Genomic DNA, 14,110 nt, shown 5'->3' with positions numbered 1-14,110 from the left:
GCCCACTGACCCAGTTGCGCGCTGCCGCAGCAGGGCAGGGTTGCCGCGAACAACGAGCTTGTTTACGTTCGCAGCAACTGTCGCGCCGAGCGATCTGCCGCTGCGAGTGCACGCAGCACGCAGCACGCTTCGCCTGGCGCCCTGGCCTCAGCCGCCGCTACAGCCTAGTCTAATGCATACTTGCATCAATACCACATTGGAAATCTCTATCTATGTCTAAACATTCTCGAAAGAAAGCTTCACTCAGGTTATTGTAAATGATGATCTCAAAGATGGTTACAGTATTTAGGTACCTACATAATTGTTAATTCAACTGTATTATGCAGGTACACAGTAGCCAATAAAGATTAATAATAAGCCATTAGTCTCGACAATCAAAACAAACAGTACTATACTCTAGGTAGGCTTTAAATGGTATAACAGCCTGCGAACCTCAGAGAACATTGAGCAGCCTATATCTTGATCCAGATGAAGAATGACTTCTGAAACTACTAATTATATGTAATGCATTTATGAAAGGAATAGAAATAACAGAGGGATGGTAAAAAAAAAACAAATAAATGGAAAGCCGAAATTACTGCAAAAGCAATAAAGTTAATATTTTAAAACGGACATACAGTTATTTTACTCATACAAAAACCCTTTCATGCAATAATCCCCAAAAATAAGTTAAATGTATGTATGGATTTTTTTTCAAAATGAGACGAATATTTTACCATTCCATGGATTCACCGTGAGGGTGCTGGGTCCATCGTGTGGTAGAGAAAACTACGAACTGATCTCCGGACTTGTGACCGATGGCTCCGACGTGTGTTTCATCGGTCACAAAAAATCGGTTATTATAAAACAAGTAATAAACAGAAAGGGTACACAGAAAATAGCAGTAAGCAGTATGATTTCATAAATTATATCATAACTACTGTAAATTATTCATAAAAAAATATATTCTGGTCACGAACAATTGAGCTAATGCCTGTACGTATCAAACAATGGGTAATTTTTGAAGTGCAACGAGAGCTATTCAATATCAAAAGCGAAATAAATTAAAGATCTTGACCTGGTTTTGGTTAAAATCAGTCAGCGGGTCACGAACGCAGTGACTGGCTGTGAGCTGTGACAGCCTTGTCAGAACGAGAGCCTGCGACACCCAGACATACCTCATTCTATGATAGGATGTGAGTTTATCAGCTCATGCCCATAGGCGTATATAGGCACAGCCCACCCGCCCTCAACTAGAATGATCCAGCGCCCACCTTAAAATTCTGAGCTACTGATTCAAAATTCTATAAAATCAGTAGACCCGTTTCAGAGGCCAGCGTCCACAAACATTGTGAACTAAGATTCTATATTGAGTGTCGACTCTGTTCAGCGGCATGTCACAGGCCCTCCCTAGGAAATAAACCTAGATACAAAGGCCCATGCTCTTCATCATTATCAACCCGTATTCGGCTCACTGCTGAACTCGAGTCTCCTCTCAGAATGAGAAGGGTTAGGTTAGATTAGGCCAATAGTCCACCACGCTGGCACAATGTGGGTTGGCATATTTCACATGCGCAGAGAATTAAGAAAATAAAGTATAAAATATCGTTCCATAACGGTGTTTTTAGTAGATATGTCGAGAAACTAAGTAATTGGCGACTGGGGTCGTGTTTTTTAATATTAATGCTTGAGAAATAATTAAAAAGCAATCAGTATTTGGACGGTTGAGGGTCAGGATACTTGAAACTTGCTAACTTCCGAAGCTACCACTGTTACCTGCTACCGTAACACTTACAAATGTTTAAAAACCAATGTTGTTTAAAACTGATGATGAGATGTGTTATGTGTGTGTGATGTGAGGCGCTCAAAAGAGGAAATTTATAGTCAACTCAATGTTAGTTGAGGTTTTTTAAACAAACAAAACCTAAGTATGTAACCGATCTACAGGAAGAAATTTTTTTTAGTGCGGATATTTTTATATTTTGTACATAAACAAAATTTAATGATCACGTATTTTTTCTTTTTTTTTTTAACTCAAAAATAACAAAATTATCGTTAGCTAAAGTTATTTACTTTTGAACAGAATTTTAGGGTCACCCTATTGTGCGTTTATTTTATTTTCGTTTGATACCTAAAGAACGTCACCAGATCACTTTTAAGCTGAATATATCTTGTTTAGTAATAATATGTACATTATTTTGTTATTTTAGAGACATAAATTAAAAAAAAAATTACATAAAATGTATCGAACTGTTTGTAGATTTATATTCTATTAATGATACAGAACCACGAAAAAAAATATCCGCACTAAAGACCGAATCACCCTGTATAGTATAAAATGATCATTGTTAGAAACAATCGATTACAGCAAGACAAATATTCAGCTTTCATAAAACAAGGCATATCTGGCGTTCCCAGGCTTATAGTTCATGTGTTCACTGTGTAACATTCGGCGTGACGACATGCTAATGCACTGGTCGTAGTGCTGCCTCACACGTGACGAACATTCTGTGTAGTCATTAGACCGGTCACCGTATTATTGGACTTATTGGTCACTTTGACGCAGTACTTGCGTCTAGCAGGCCTTCTAAAGATGGAGGCTCAGGCTCAGCTGCGTATAACTGATTCAACTAGGACATACGAGGATTTAGAAAAATATTAGCAGAAATTAATTATTAAAAATAATAATTATTCAAAAAAGGAGGAGGTTCAATCCATCGAAATCTTTTTTTTTTATATTTTAGAAGCAGACGCCCGAAAACGAATAAAGGAATTCGGACAAAGTCGCCTCTGTGATGTGTGTGTGTGTGTGTGTCGGTTTAATTTGGATAACTTTTTTCTCTACAATTCTCATGTACCAGAACTATGCCATTTTTTTCATTATTTATAAGTAAGCCCTTGACAACAACCTCACCTGATTAAGATGGAAGCAGGCTAACTTGTTAGGGAGGACATGAAAATCCACACCCCTTTCGGTTTCTACAGGACATCGAACCAGGAACGCTAAATCGCTTGGCGGTACGTTTTTGCTGGCAGGGTGGTAACTAGCCACGGCCGAAGCCTCCCACAAAAATTTAAAATAAGTAATAAAATCCAAAGTCAAAATTCATATTGAATTATTTACATTTACTCTATATCACTCTTCCTATTAGTAGAAAATTATTTATATTCACTTTATATCACTCTTCCTATTAAGTAGAAATCGCATAAAAATTCGTTGAGTTGTTTTCAAGTTTGAACAGACAGGCAGACGTAGGACTGTTTTATTTTTGTAATATTCGGGTGAGAATTTCCAGTCTGCTGGAGACATTTCCAATTTCCGATATTTCAGATTAAACGCCTGGTATTATCCGCGTGATCCCCGTCCCCGTAGGAATACGGGGATAATATATAGCCTATAGCCTTCCTCGATAAATGGACTATCCAAAACTGAAAGAATTTTTCAATTTTTCGCGTTCCAGCAAACAAACAAACTCTTCAGCTACATAATATTAGTATAGTTTTGCTTGGACAACCCTGGACAAACTTTTCTCGGTAATCATGTCAAATTAAGGTTGTTAGTGCATCAAATATGTATGTGTAATTGCAAAATTTCATTCGATTTATACAATGGCGCACGGTGGCATTAAATTTCCTTTAATTACATTGAAACGATGGAAATTCATATTTACTCCAATATTAGAAATAGGTAACATTTGTGTTATTAAAGGGGGAATCTCTGGATCTACTGAACAGATTTTGAAAATTCTTTTACCACTAGAAAGTCACATATCAAAGTCATAGGCTATATTTTGTCCCCGGTGTCTCAGGTAATCGGGAACTACGCGGGTGAAAACGCGGGGCGTCATAGATATTAAACTTTGTATTTAGTTTACAAATGTTTAGAAACAATCGATTACTATGAATAGTTTAATGTAATCTATATGAGAAATATGCATTTCTCCACTTTTTTATTTATATATAAAAAAAAATAAAGTGAAGAGGTCTTTTCTGTGCGTAGCAGTTAGATTCTATATTACTTTTTCTTGGTTTAGGCAGGTGGTTTAATTGCATACGTCCCTGAAGTATTACTGTTACAGTACAGTATTATATATAAGAGCAGTGATAGCCCAGTGGATATGACCTCTGCCTCCAATTCCGGAGGGTGTGGGTTCGAATCCGGTTCAGGGCATGCACCTCCAACTTTTCAGTTGTGTGCATTTTAAGAAATTTAATATCACGTGTCTCAATCGGTGAAGGAAAACATCGTGAGGAAACCTGCATACCAAAGAATTATATTCATTCTCTGCGTGTGTGAAGTCTGCCAATCCGCATTGGGCCAGCGTGGTGGACTATTGGCCTAACCCCTCTCATTCTGAGAGGAGACTCGAGCTCAGCAGTAAGCCGAATATGGGTTGATGACAGTATTACTATTACGAGTACAGCGCCTCAAGTAGAGGTGTTTAAATCCGTCAGTACCTGATCTATCAAAAAAAAAAAACTGTCAATACGTCAAACAAAAGTCGCAGTGTAATACGTACATAGTTTGTAATCTGTCTATTCGCAAGTTGCAATTGAACTATCAGTACACAGTATCGTTTCATTTATTCATAAAAGTCTAAAATCAAGATAATCATAGAACTTACAGCGCCTAAACAAGAGGCCTAAGTATTCCGGCACATATACCAATATTTACTTGCAACTGCAACTTGTGCGTTAATGCAATTTTTTTTTAATTTATGAAACCAGTTACACGGTTCCTTTCTCATAATAAAAGGCAGCCTGCCCTCGATATCCGCGTGAAAAGCACACTGTGTGTAAACCGCAATGAGTCAATAAGTTTCGATTTCATAATAATCAAGACCTGAATACCGGATGAAAAAGTGACAGTGGAGGTAAGTAGGTAGGCGTAGGTATAGCAAGTGTGTCGTTTTCGCTATCGGCCAGACGCCGCGGCCTCCTACGAAAGCAAGAGTGAGCGTCGTCGCGAGCGCAACTTTGCTTTCTTCGCATGCGCACAGTGACGTCACACTTTCCCCACGTCCGGTGACGCGTGTTGATGTAATATTGTAACGCATCGTAATAGTGTAGTAATAGGCGGCCGTCGCGTCGATTGTATTATCGCACGCCGATTTTAAATACATCTAATAGTAATCGCATGCGGGTTTTTTGCGTTTATTGTTACGTTAGCTACATTGTAAATTAGATTTTACACTAACATTGGTTACTAGCGGAAGTATACGCATCATTCGTCATTTTTATCTTATTTTAGTATCATGGTGAACTAGTTTCACAAAAAACTATTGCTTAGCAACGCTCAGACATATGATAAGTAATTGATAATCGTGCTCTGCTGACACTCCTCCAGTTTCACACAACGCGTCTGTATACTTCACCTCTACAACCTAAGCCAAACCATCCAAACTAAGTCTTATCAAATTGACCTTAATATTCGCAGAGGGAATCAGTTAAAAACTTTTTAAATAAGTATTTTTCACTCAGGCTTATTTTACTTTATAAATCGACATAAATTGCTATGATTGAACAACCCACCACCTCCCATGGCATTTTCAACCTCTCGGTAATTTGGGCCGAATCGAGGGAGGGAAAACGCGCGAACTCCCGTAGCTTGCCGAAGTTGACCGCTAAACTATGATTGAACAGTGGAACGACACTATTTCATCATCATTATCAGGGTCTGGACATCCTCGTCTCAATATACTCCTACGAACCGAACCACCTGAAGCCAGCGGCTCCCTTTAACTCATCGACCTATAGGGGGTCGATTAACGGGATTTTCGGTGCAAGATCGCCATTCCGGTATCTATACGTCTATCGGCTCTTTGAATTACTATTAGATACTCCACGCGAAGTCAGGTCTCTTCTGCAGCACATTATATTATGAATATCAGCAGCATTACCCGATAGTAAAATATCATATTGCTGTAAAAGTATTTTTATTTATTTATTTAAGTGTAATAACTTTATTGCACAAAAAAGAAAATAACAAGAGAACACATCAATTTAATAATAGATAATAATTATTGTCCGCGTTGAAATGTATGTAGTTTAATGCGATACTTACGATACGGATATGTGGACAGTATGAAATACGGTACGCTGGGCTTTAGCGCTGCGGCGCCCTTTAGCGCTAACGCACTAGCGGTTAACCGCGGGGGCGGGCGGCTAACCACGCGTCTAACCGCTTTTCGAACCGCTTGTGATTGTACACGTTCAACGGCCACGAAATTTCATATTAAATTGGAAAAGCGGATAGTCTCGCGGTTAACCGTCAGTGCGTAATAGCGCTTAGGGGTGACGTTAAAATCTACCTTTTATTATAATGAGCCGTGATAACCCAGTGGATATGACCTCTGCCTTCGATTTCGGAGTGCGTGGATTCCAATCCGGTCCAGGGCACGCACCTCCAACTTTTCAGTTGTGTGCATTTCAAGAAATTAAATATAACGTGTCTCAAACGGTAAAGAAAAAACATCGTGAGGAAACCTGAATACCAGAGAATTTTCTTAATTCTCTGCGCGTGTGAAGTCTGCCAATCCGCATCGGGCCAGCGTGGTGGACTTTGACCTAACTTCTCTAAATCTGAGAGGAGACTTGAGCTCAGCTCAGTGAGCCGAATATGGGTTAATAATGATAATTATATTCGAATACGAAAAGTTCTTGTAGAAAGTAGAGCAACGTGGTGAGCTAAAGGTAAAAATATGAAAACCTGGTTCAAGGTATCAGCTGAAAATCAGCGCTGTATGTGACCAATATTTGCTTGGTACATGCAACATAATAGGTAATGAGCTGGAACGTTTCACAAGGTTGTGCCAAACATGACATAGTGGCAGTGGCGTAGCGTGCTTTGAAAGGGCCCTGTATCAAAATTAGTTAGGAGGTTCAACCCCATACACGAGCGGCTAATCCTGAAAAATCCCATTTGTTTTGATTTACCCCTAAATAAATTTTGACTATTACTCGCGATTTCTCAGGTCGGTTTAAATATTTCGATCTGAAATTATAACACAAAAATAATTGAGCGAGCACAATGGAGCGAGCTATGGAGTTTCTCTGCGTGATCTAATCAGGAATGATCCGCAGACGAACCAAAGTCACTTACATAGCTCAGCGAATCGCGAATGTGAAGTGGCAATGGGCAGGCCACATAGTTGGAAGAGGTGCTGGAATGGCATCCCCGCACCGGAAAGCGCAGTGTCGGTAGACCACCCACTAGGTGGACCGAGGATATCAAGCGGGTTGCAGGGAGCCGCTGGATACTGGCGGCTCGAGGCCGTTGTGCTTGGAGGTCCATGTAAGAGGCCTATGTCCAGCAGTTGACGTCTATTGGCTGATAATAAGCTAAGGGAAGGTAATATCAAAGACCAATGATGCCTTCACACGTAAGAGGCCCCGTATCATTGATACGGCTGATACGGCTCGCGGCGATAGCTTGCATAGTGTTGTTCTGGTGCCTATACTATTTTTGGTTTTGACTTGCCTAAATGGTCGAAGTATCCCTACAATCCTGTTAAAGTGTTAAGTGTGGCACAATTTTAAAATAAAGGTTTTTTCTGTCTTTCTTTATTTCAACGCTCCAAATGCTTGATATTTATAGGCCAGACGAAGCTGTGCTCCACATTGGACCATTAAAATAGGCTGTATAATTAGATGACCTAATAATGTTAACCAGATCAACCCGCTTCTCTTTCTGGATGTCAGGTTTTAATATATAATTATTTTTTATTAAATCGATTACGAAAACTAAACACGTATTTAGAAATCATATGGATGGTATATACAATAATAACAATAACTTAGTATGCAACAGAGACGAATATCTTAGCATTCCATGGATTCACCGTGCGGGCGCCGGGTCCATCGCGTGGTAGAGAGAAAAACTCCGAGCAGAGTCCTGAGCTTGTGACTACAGAATGTAGGGTTAAGGAATAATATAATATATTTTAGCATACTCCGCGAAAATTTGCGGAATTTCAAACTAGATCCGAAAAAAATAATTAATTAGTGAAACACTTACGTTTTTTCTGTGGCGCGAAAAACCGACAAAACCGAATCAAAATATTCGAATTTGTCGGTTTTTCGCGAAGACAGAATAAAACTTATTATTCATTATTGATGTTGATTCCATTCCGTATACAATAACTTTTTAATTAATTATCATACCAAATTATTCACAAATACCCAACTGAACAAAAGGTTAATTAAAATTGATCAAACTGCTGGGTTGGGCGGAGCGGAGTGTGGGGGGAGTCTGCCCCCCGTGGCTAGATGAAGCTTCCTATCGGGATCAAGTGCAGTAGGTCAGTGGGTCAATAATACCTGCTCTCTGCGAATAGCCAGGTGACTGTTGTGTACTAAAAATAATAACATGAATAGGTTGTGCTATTTACGGGAAACTCTGTTTATCTAAAAGGATTAATAAATCCCATTCAGTTTTCGGTGCTTCTTTTGAACGTAGTATTTGACTATTTATTGGTTTATAATTTGTATATATAGTGCATCCCTGCTTTCTGCACCCACGGCCATAGATTCAATTCCCAGTACTTACTGGAAAATATTTGTGTGATGGGCAACGGGTATTTTCTAATGTCTGAGTGTATTCATACATTATTAAAAAAAAGCACCGGCCTATTTCAAAAATAATCTAGCGACTTCTCTTTAAATGGGACCATTTTAAGCAGGCTGTATGTCTCGCTCCGCACATATTTATTTTTCATTATTATTTATTAACAGGCAACCTAACAGTGGCCCACCCTAGAATGGACCTGAGCCCACCCTGGGATTCTGGGCTACCGCTATGGAATTCTATTATGAAACTAATAATAGGCTTGATGTTGGGGGCCAGGCCACCCTAGAAAATAATCCTAGATACGCCAATGGATCTAGATCAAACCCATTCATACGACTTCTTGGCTGTATGCGGCCCCCTATACCGTTGATTTTTGATAGTACGACAATAGATCAAACCTACGACTTATCGGTACGGTCCCTGTACCATGGTGATACTCCTATATAGCTTGCGATGCATAAATCCATAAGATCTAGAATACTAACTGGTACTTAGTACAGCAGTCGATTACGCAATTTAAGTCAAACAACGTAAGTACATATTGCAAAACTATATTAATATACATTGTATTATGATATTTAACTTTTTAATTATGGATACGAACGGTGAACTAGCTAGATGTTGACTTCAAAATTTCCTTTGTTCAGAACTACTACATGCTAAATTCGAACTAGTTGTGTAACGATTATTGATTATGGTCATTCGAGACTACGAATATTTTTGGAAAAGCGTGTGTTTCTCATTTATGCATTTACTAGGATAAATCCCAAAAAAATAAAAACGTCTATAATCATCATCATTATCAACCCATATTCGGCACACTGCTGAGCTCGAGTCTCGTCTCAGAATGAGAGGGGTTAGGCCAATAATCCACCACGCTGGCCCAATGCGCATTAGCAGACTTCACACACGCAGAGAATTAAGAAAATTCTCTGGTATGCAGGTTTCCTTACGATGTTTTTCCTTCACCGTTTGAGACATGTGATATTTAATTTCTTCAAACACACACAACTAAAAAAAAAAAATAAAAAAAAAAAAAGTTAGAAGTGCATGTCTCCAACTTTTCAGTTGTGTGCCGCAGTGTCAAAAAAGCACTGATCTATTTCAAAAATGTGTTCAACGTATTTAGAAATCTCTAAATGGAATTATTTTAAGCAGGCGACTCTATGTCTCGCGCCGCGGCTCGCTCACAGCGAGGGTTGGGGCTAAATTTCGGGACCTCAATCCAAGTGCATTGGGTCAGTAGGTCAATGATATCTCGGTTATGAATTCAGGTCGCCATAGAGTATACCTCACGCCTAATAGCTCTTCTATTTTATTAGCCTCTTGACCTGTACTGGCTTAGTTGATAATAGGCTTTACATAAAAATCTAGTGCGGTAATGTAGGAACTACGAATATTTTTTTTTATTTTTCAATATTTGCCATATCTATTAAATATGACCAATGTTCCCGTTCACCTTCAAGTAGTTGGAAAAGACCGAGGCACCACCTCTCGTTGAAAAGTCAAGCTCTGAACTATTGAGGTTTACATTACATACGAAAGTTTAGGTATATATTTGAATTTCACGCAGCTGAAATGGAGAAAAGGATCACCTATCTATGCATGTTATGAAACGAAGTTCTCTGACGCGTCAATAGATAGAGTGACTTATAGTTTTCGTCAATAGATAGAGTGACTTATGAGGTAGATTTCGGTATTATAACTATAAGTCAAGATTTTGTTGATAGAAGCAAGACGCTCATAGTTGGCAGTTTGGAAATAATCAAGCCGCAAAGAAAACGCTGCTCATCTCCATCCATCCATCCGCTTCATCAAAGATATAACTAAAAAAAGTTATTTGGGAATATTTGTATTCTAAAGTCATACAAAAACGTCCACAATGTCATATATCTATTTTTTAAGCATATAACCCATTTTATCGACTAAAAATGACTTTGTTGACACCGAAAGTGTCGCGTACGAAGCCGCGGGCGTTCGCTAGTAATATTTATTTATAAGGCTGTTTCAACTTATACGTATCCACAGCCAGGATTGCAATCATACGGAAACCTGTTCCTCAATTAACATAAGTAGATTATATTCAAAGAACTTGTACTATCCTTATCAGGGTAGGAAACCGAGGGGTATCGGTTTTGTAGTTTACAAAAAATCTATATACTTAATACTCATACTTTACAAAGCTGAAGAGTTTGTTTGTTTGGTAGAATGCTCTAATCTCAGGACTACTGGTCCAAATTGAGAAAATCTTTTTTCAATGTCAAATGTTTTTAGTCAGTGAAAAATGTAGAAAAATGAGAAACTTTTTTGGAACTTTCGTTGCGTGCGCTGCGTAAGCGGATCAAGTTATGCAAAAACAGTATGAAGGAAATGTTTTCTTAATAAATATTCTAAAAAAAAGTCGGCGATCATATATGTTTATATGTCAAGGTTGGCTCACTATAACCTTTTTCACTGTAATCAAGGGTTTCCACACTGACGCAGTCGCGCGAGTCTGCTAGTAAGTAAAAAAACAAAAAGGTACAAAAATAAAAAAAAAACTTGTTGCTACACTACTTTCACCTACTTTAATGCACAAACGAACATGTATTTATAGGCGGGGAGCCGAAGAGAGGATTTTGGAATTTACTCGACCGTGTCAGATAATCGTAAGAACAGTTTATGCTGTTTAGTACCTCCACCAAGTATGAACCCTCAATATTGATGGGTATGAATAGGGAAACAAACAAACAGCACGTCAATAATAAATATTTAAAAAAGATATGGCAAATCTTTAAAAAATCTTGAGGTACTCATATAATTAATAGATTATGAAGTGTGCTTTTCGAAAATGGAAAGATATAAGCGTATATTATAATGAGGAGGTTTCAGAGTTTCAAAATAAAACGCGTTTATATTTTTTTGTTAAGGAAATAATCAATAAAAATATATTTTCTGACGATTTCGGCAAGACGAAATAATAAAAATTGTATTCAAAATTGTCTTTTCCTCATCACTGAAAGCGGAAATTGTATATAAAAACTTATTTTTCCTATCATCTAATCTACCAAATCGAATAGGCCTCTGCGATGCTCGTGTAAGTAGACTTTTAACATCGTGGGCTCCTCTACCATTATGTATTCCGCTTCATTATAGATGTCTCGAATAACAAAACAGGATTGCCCAACTGATAGTTGCAAGGAGACAGCTGACCTAAATCCAAGATTTGTCAATTTATCCACGATTCATTATACATACAGTTTGAGAGCTATTTTTTATACAGTCTTAGACTTCTTTTTAGGGTTCCTCAAAAGGAAACACGGAACCCTTTTATGATCACTTTGTTGTCCGTTTGTCTGGCTGTCCTTCTGTTGTCAAATTAGGCCACGCGCAGTGTAAGGTTCCGTAGATTATGTTAGCACTTTAATACCCCATATCATGGGATAGACGATAAAAACTTCATCCTCACTTTTCATGTAGGAAAGGAATCCCAAAATATTTTTTTTTTCAAATTTTCTTTTTACCGCTTTATTTATAGACGTAATCAATATGTACAATCGCAGATACCCTGTTACTTTTACAAAATTGCTTTACTATTATCATACTCCTAATTTATATACAATTAAAAAAAACTGTCATCATCCCTATTGATTTATATATTATAAAAAAAAAATACATACAGCCAAACCTCCTCCTTTTTGGAAGTCGGTTAAAAATGAGTCTTTCGTCCTTAACTTGCGGACTTTCTTGCATGAATGCATGCAATAATGCCTATAGAGTTTCATTTCTCATTTCTAATGAATCACCTTTGTGAGTCGGCCGGAATTATTAATAAGTCGGAATCCATCGAACGAAAACTATTGAAGTATGGTTGGAACCATTGTGACACAACTATGTAAGTTTACGGAAAGTATAGCAAACTTTAACTTAACTTACTTTAACTTTATAGCAACTTTAACTTTAACTTTGGTGGTTCAAAGTCATCAAGTAGATCGCGTGTAGTTTTAATGACTACTCATTATAAAGTTCAAGAACACCAACTCTGTAATCTGCTGAACTTTCTTTCCCTTACTAGTCACTTTTAAGTCGACCTCTCTATATCTACGTTAACACCACCACCCATGTATTTTTGTTATGTTTAAATTATCTACATGATTGTGTGTCCTTTTATTATAAGAGGTCAATGACTATATAGATTAAATATTTATAGTTTAAGATAATTATAGAGCTATTAAACAAGCCTACGTAAATTTTACCATTATTTTCTGAAGACTATCAAATACCCAATATGTATTTTAGCAGTGCCGTCTTCGGCAAAAACAAAATATAATACATAAATATAAATACATATGGAACGTATTAAGTTATACACGCCACTGGCATTAGATGTCCGAAAGCATGTCACTTATGAAGAATTATGATGAATTAAAAGAACAATTATGAAAACGAAATATAATATTAAGTAAATATTATATTTTTCCCATATCTAGTATATTTTGACGGTGTCTGGGTAATGAATATTATAATACAGGCGTTTGTTATGACGCCTATAACAAAAGAAATAACACAATATTATTAAAGATATATTTAATAGAGACAAGACAAGGTCTGTCCGTAAGGACGAAAAGGTACGATCTTTCATTTGATCTGGCTCCGAGTCTAACCAACGTGTTACTAAGTACATTTCTAACGCCCTTTTACTTTTAGAAACAATGTATTTATCCTTCCGAAAAAAAAACCTTCAAAATAAATACTTTTTGAAGCAATAATTACGAGCTGTAGTTAACCGTTAGTAACAAGTTTCGGCATTTAGGAATAGTTATTCAGATGTGTCAGGTAGTTAATAAAATAATTACCTTTAATGGGTATTGTTAAGGGAATACTTTGAAATAAAGAAAGCTCGAGGTCCTTTTGTCTAATATGCCGTTCTAAATAAAACAAATAAGTCTTCAATTCAAAAGAGATTGCAGTGAAACTTTTAGGTTAGGTATTTAAATTCGTCTCTGCCATAATTACGTACAGTCTTCTACGAGTTTATCATCATATCACTTAACATACTCGTATAACAATAAAATCAACCCTTTATTCTTGACATTCTTAACACTGTCTCCGAAGTATCGTAACGTGAGAATCCCTAGATATTCATTATGTTTGCAAAATCTATTTTTTGTTTTATTCATCAGCAAATGATTCCGGAGCGATGATTTTAATTCCGGAAGGTGTGTGTTCGAATCCGGTCCGGGGCATGCACCTCCAACTTTTCAGTGGTGTGCATTTTAAGAAATTAAATATCACATGTCTCAATCGGTGAAGGAAAACATCGTGAGGAAACTTGCATACCAGAGAATTATCTTAATTCTCTGCGTGTGTGAAGTCTGCCAATCCGCATTGGGCCAGCGTGGTGGACTATTGGCCTAACCCCTGTCATTCTGAAAGAAGAATCGAACTCAGCAGTAAGCCGAATATGGGTTGATAACAATGATGTTAATGAGGAAATTATTTTTGCAACTATTATCTCAAATCGAATCAAATCGAACAAAACCAAAAATAATAAAACACAACAATAAAAACTTACGATATTTG

The 14,110-nt window shown here is 37.4% G+C and overlaps 1 protein-coding gene across 4 annotated transcripts in view; it reads right to left on the bottom strand.

Moving 5' to 3' along the window:
• LOC112048033 (nuclear hormone receptor FTZ-F1) overlaps window positions 1–14,110 on the bottom strand; it is a 144,966-nt gene that overhangs the window by 47,050 nt on the left and 83,806 nt on the right. The window lies entirely within an intron of this gene.

The sequence above is a fragment of the Bicyclus anynana genome, chromosome Z (assembly GCF_947172395.1).
Source record: "Bicyclus anynana chromosome Z, ilBicAnyn1.1, whole genome shotgun sequence".
Taxonomy (NCBI): Eukaryota; Metazoa; Arthropoda; class Insecta; order Lepidoptera; family Nymphalidae; genus Bicyclus; species Bicyclus anynana.
The sequence above is the reverse complement of the archived record's forward strand: the minus strand, read 5'-3'. Positions and strand labels throughout refer to the sequence as shown.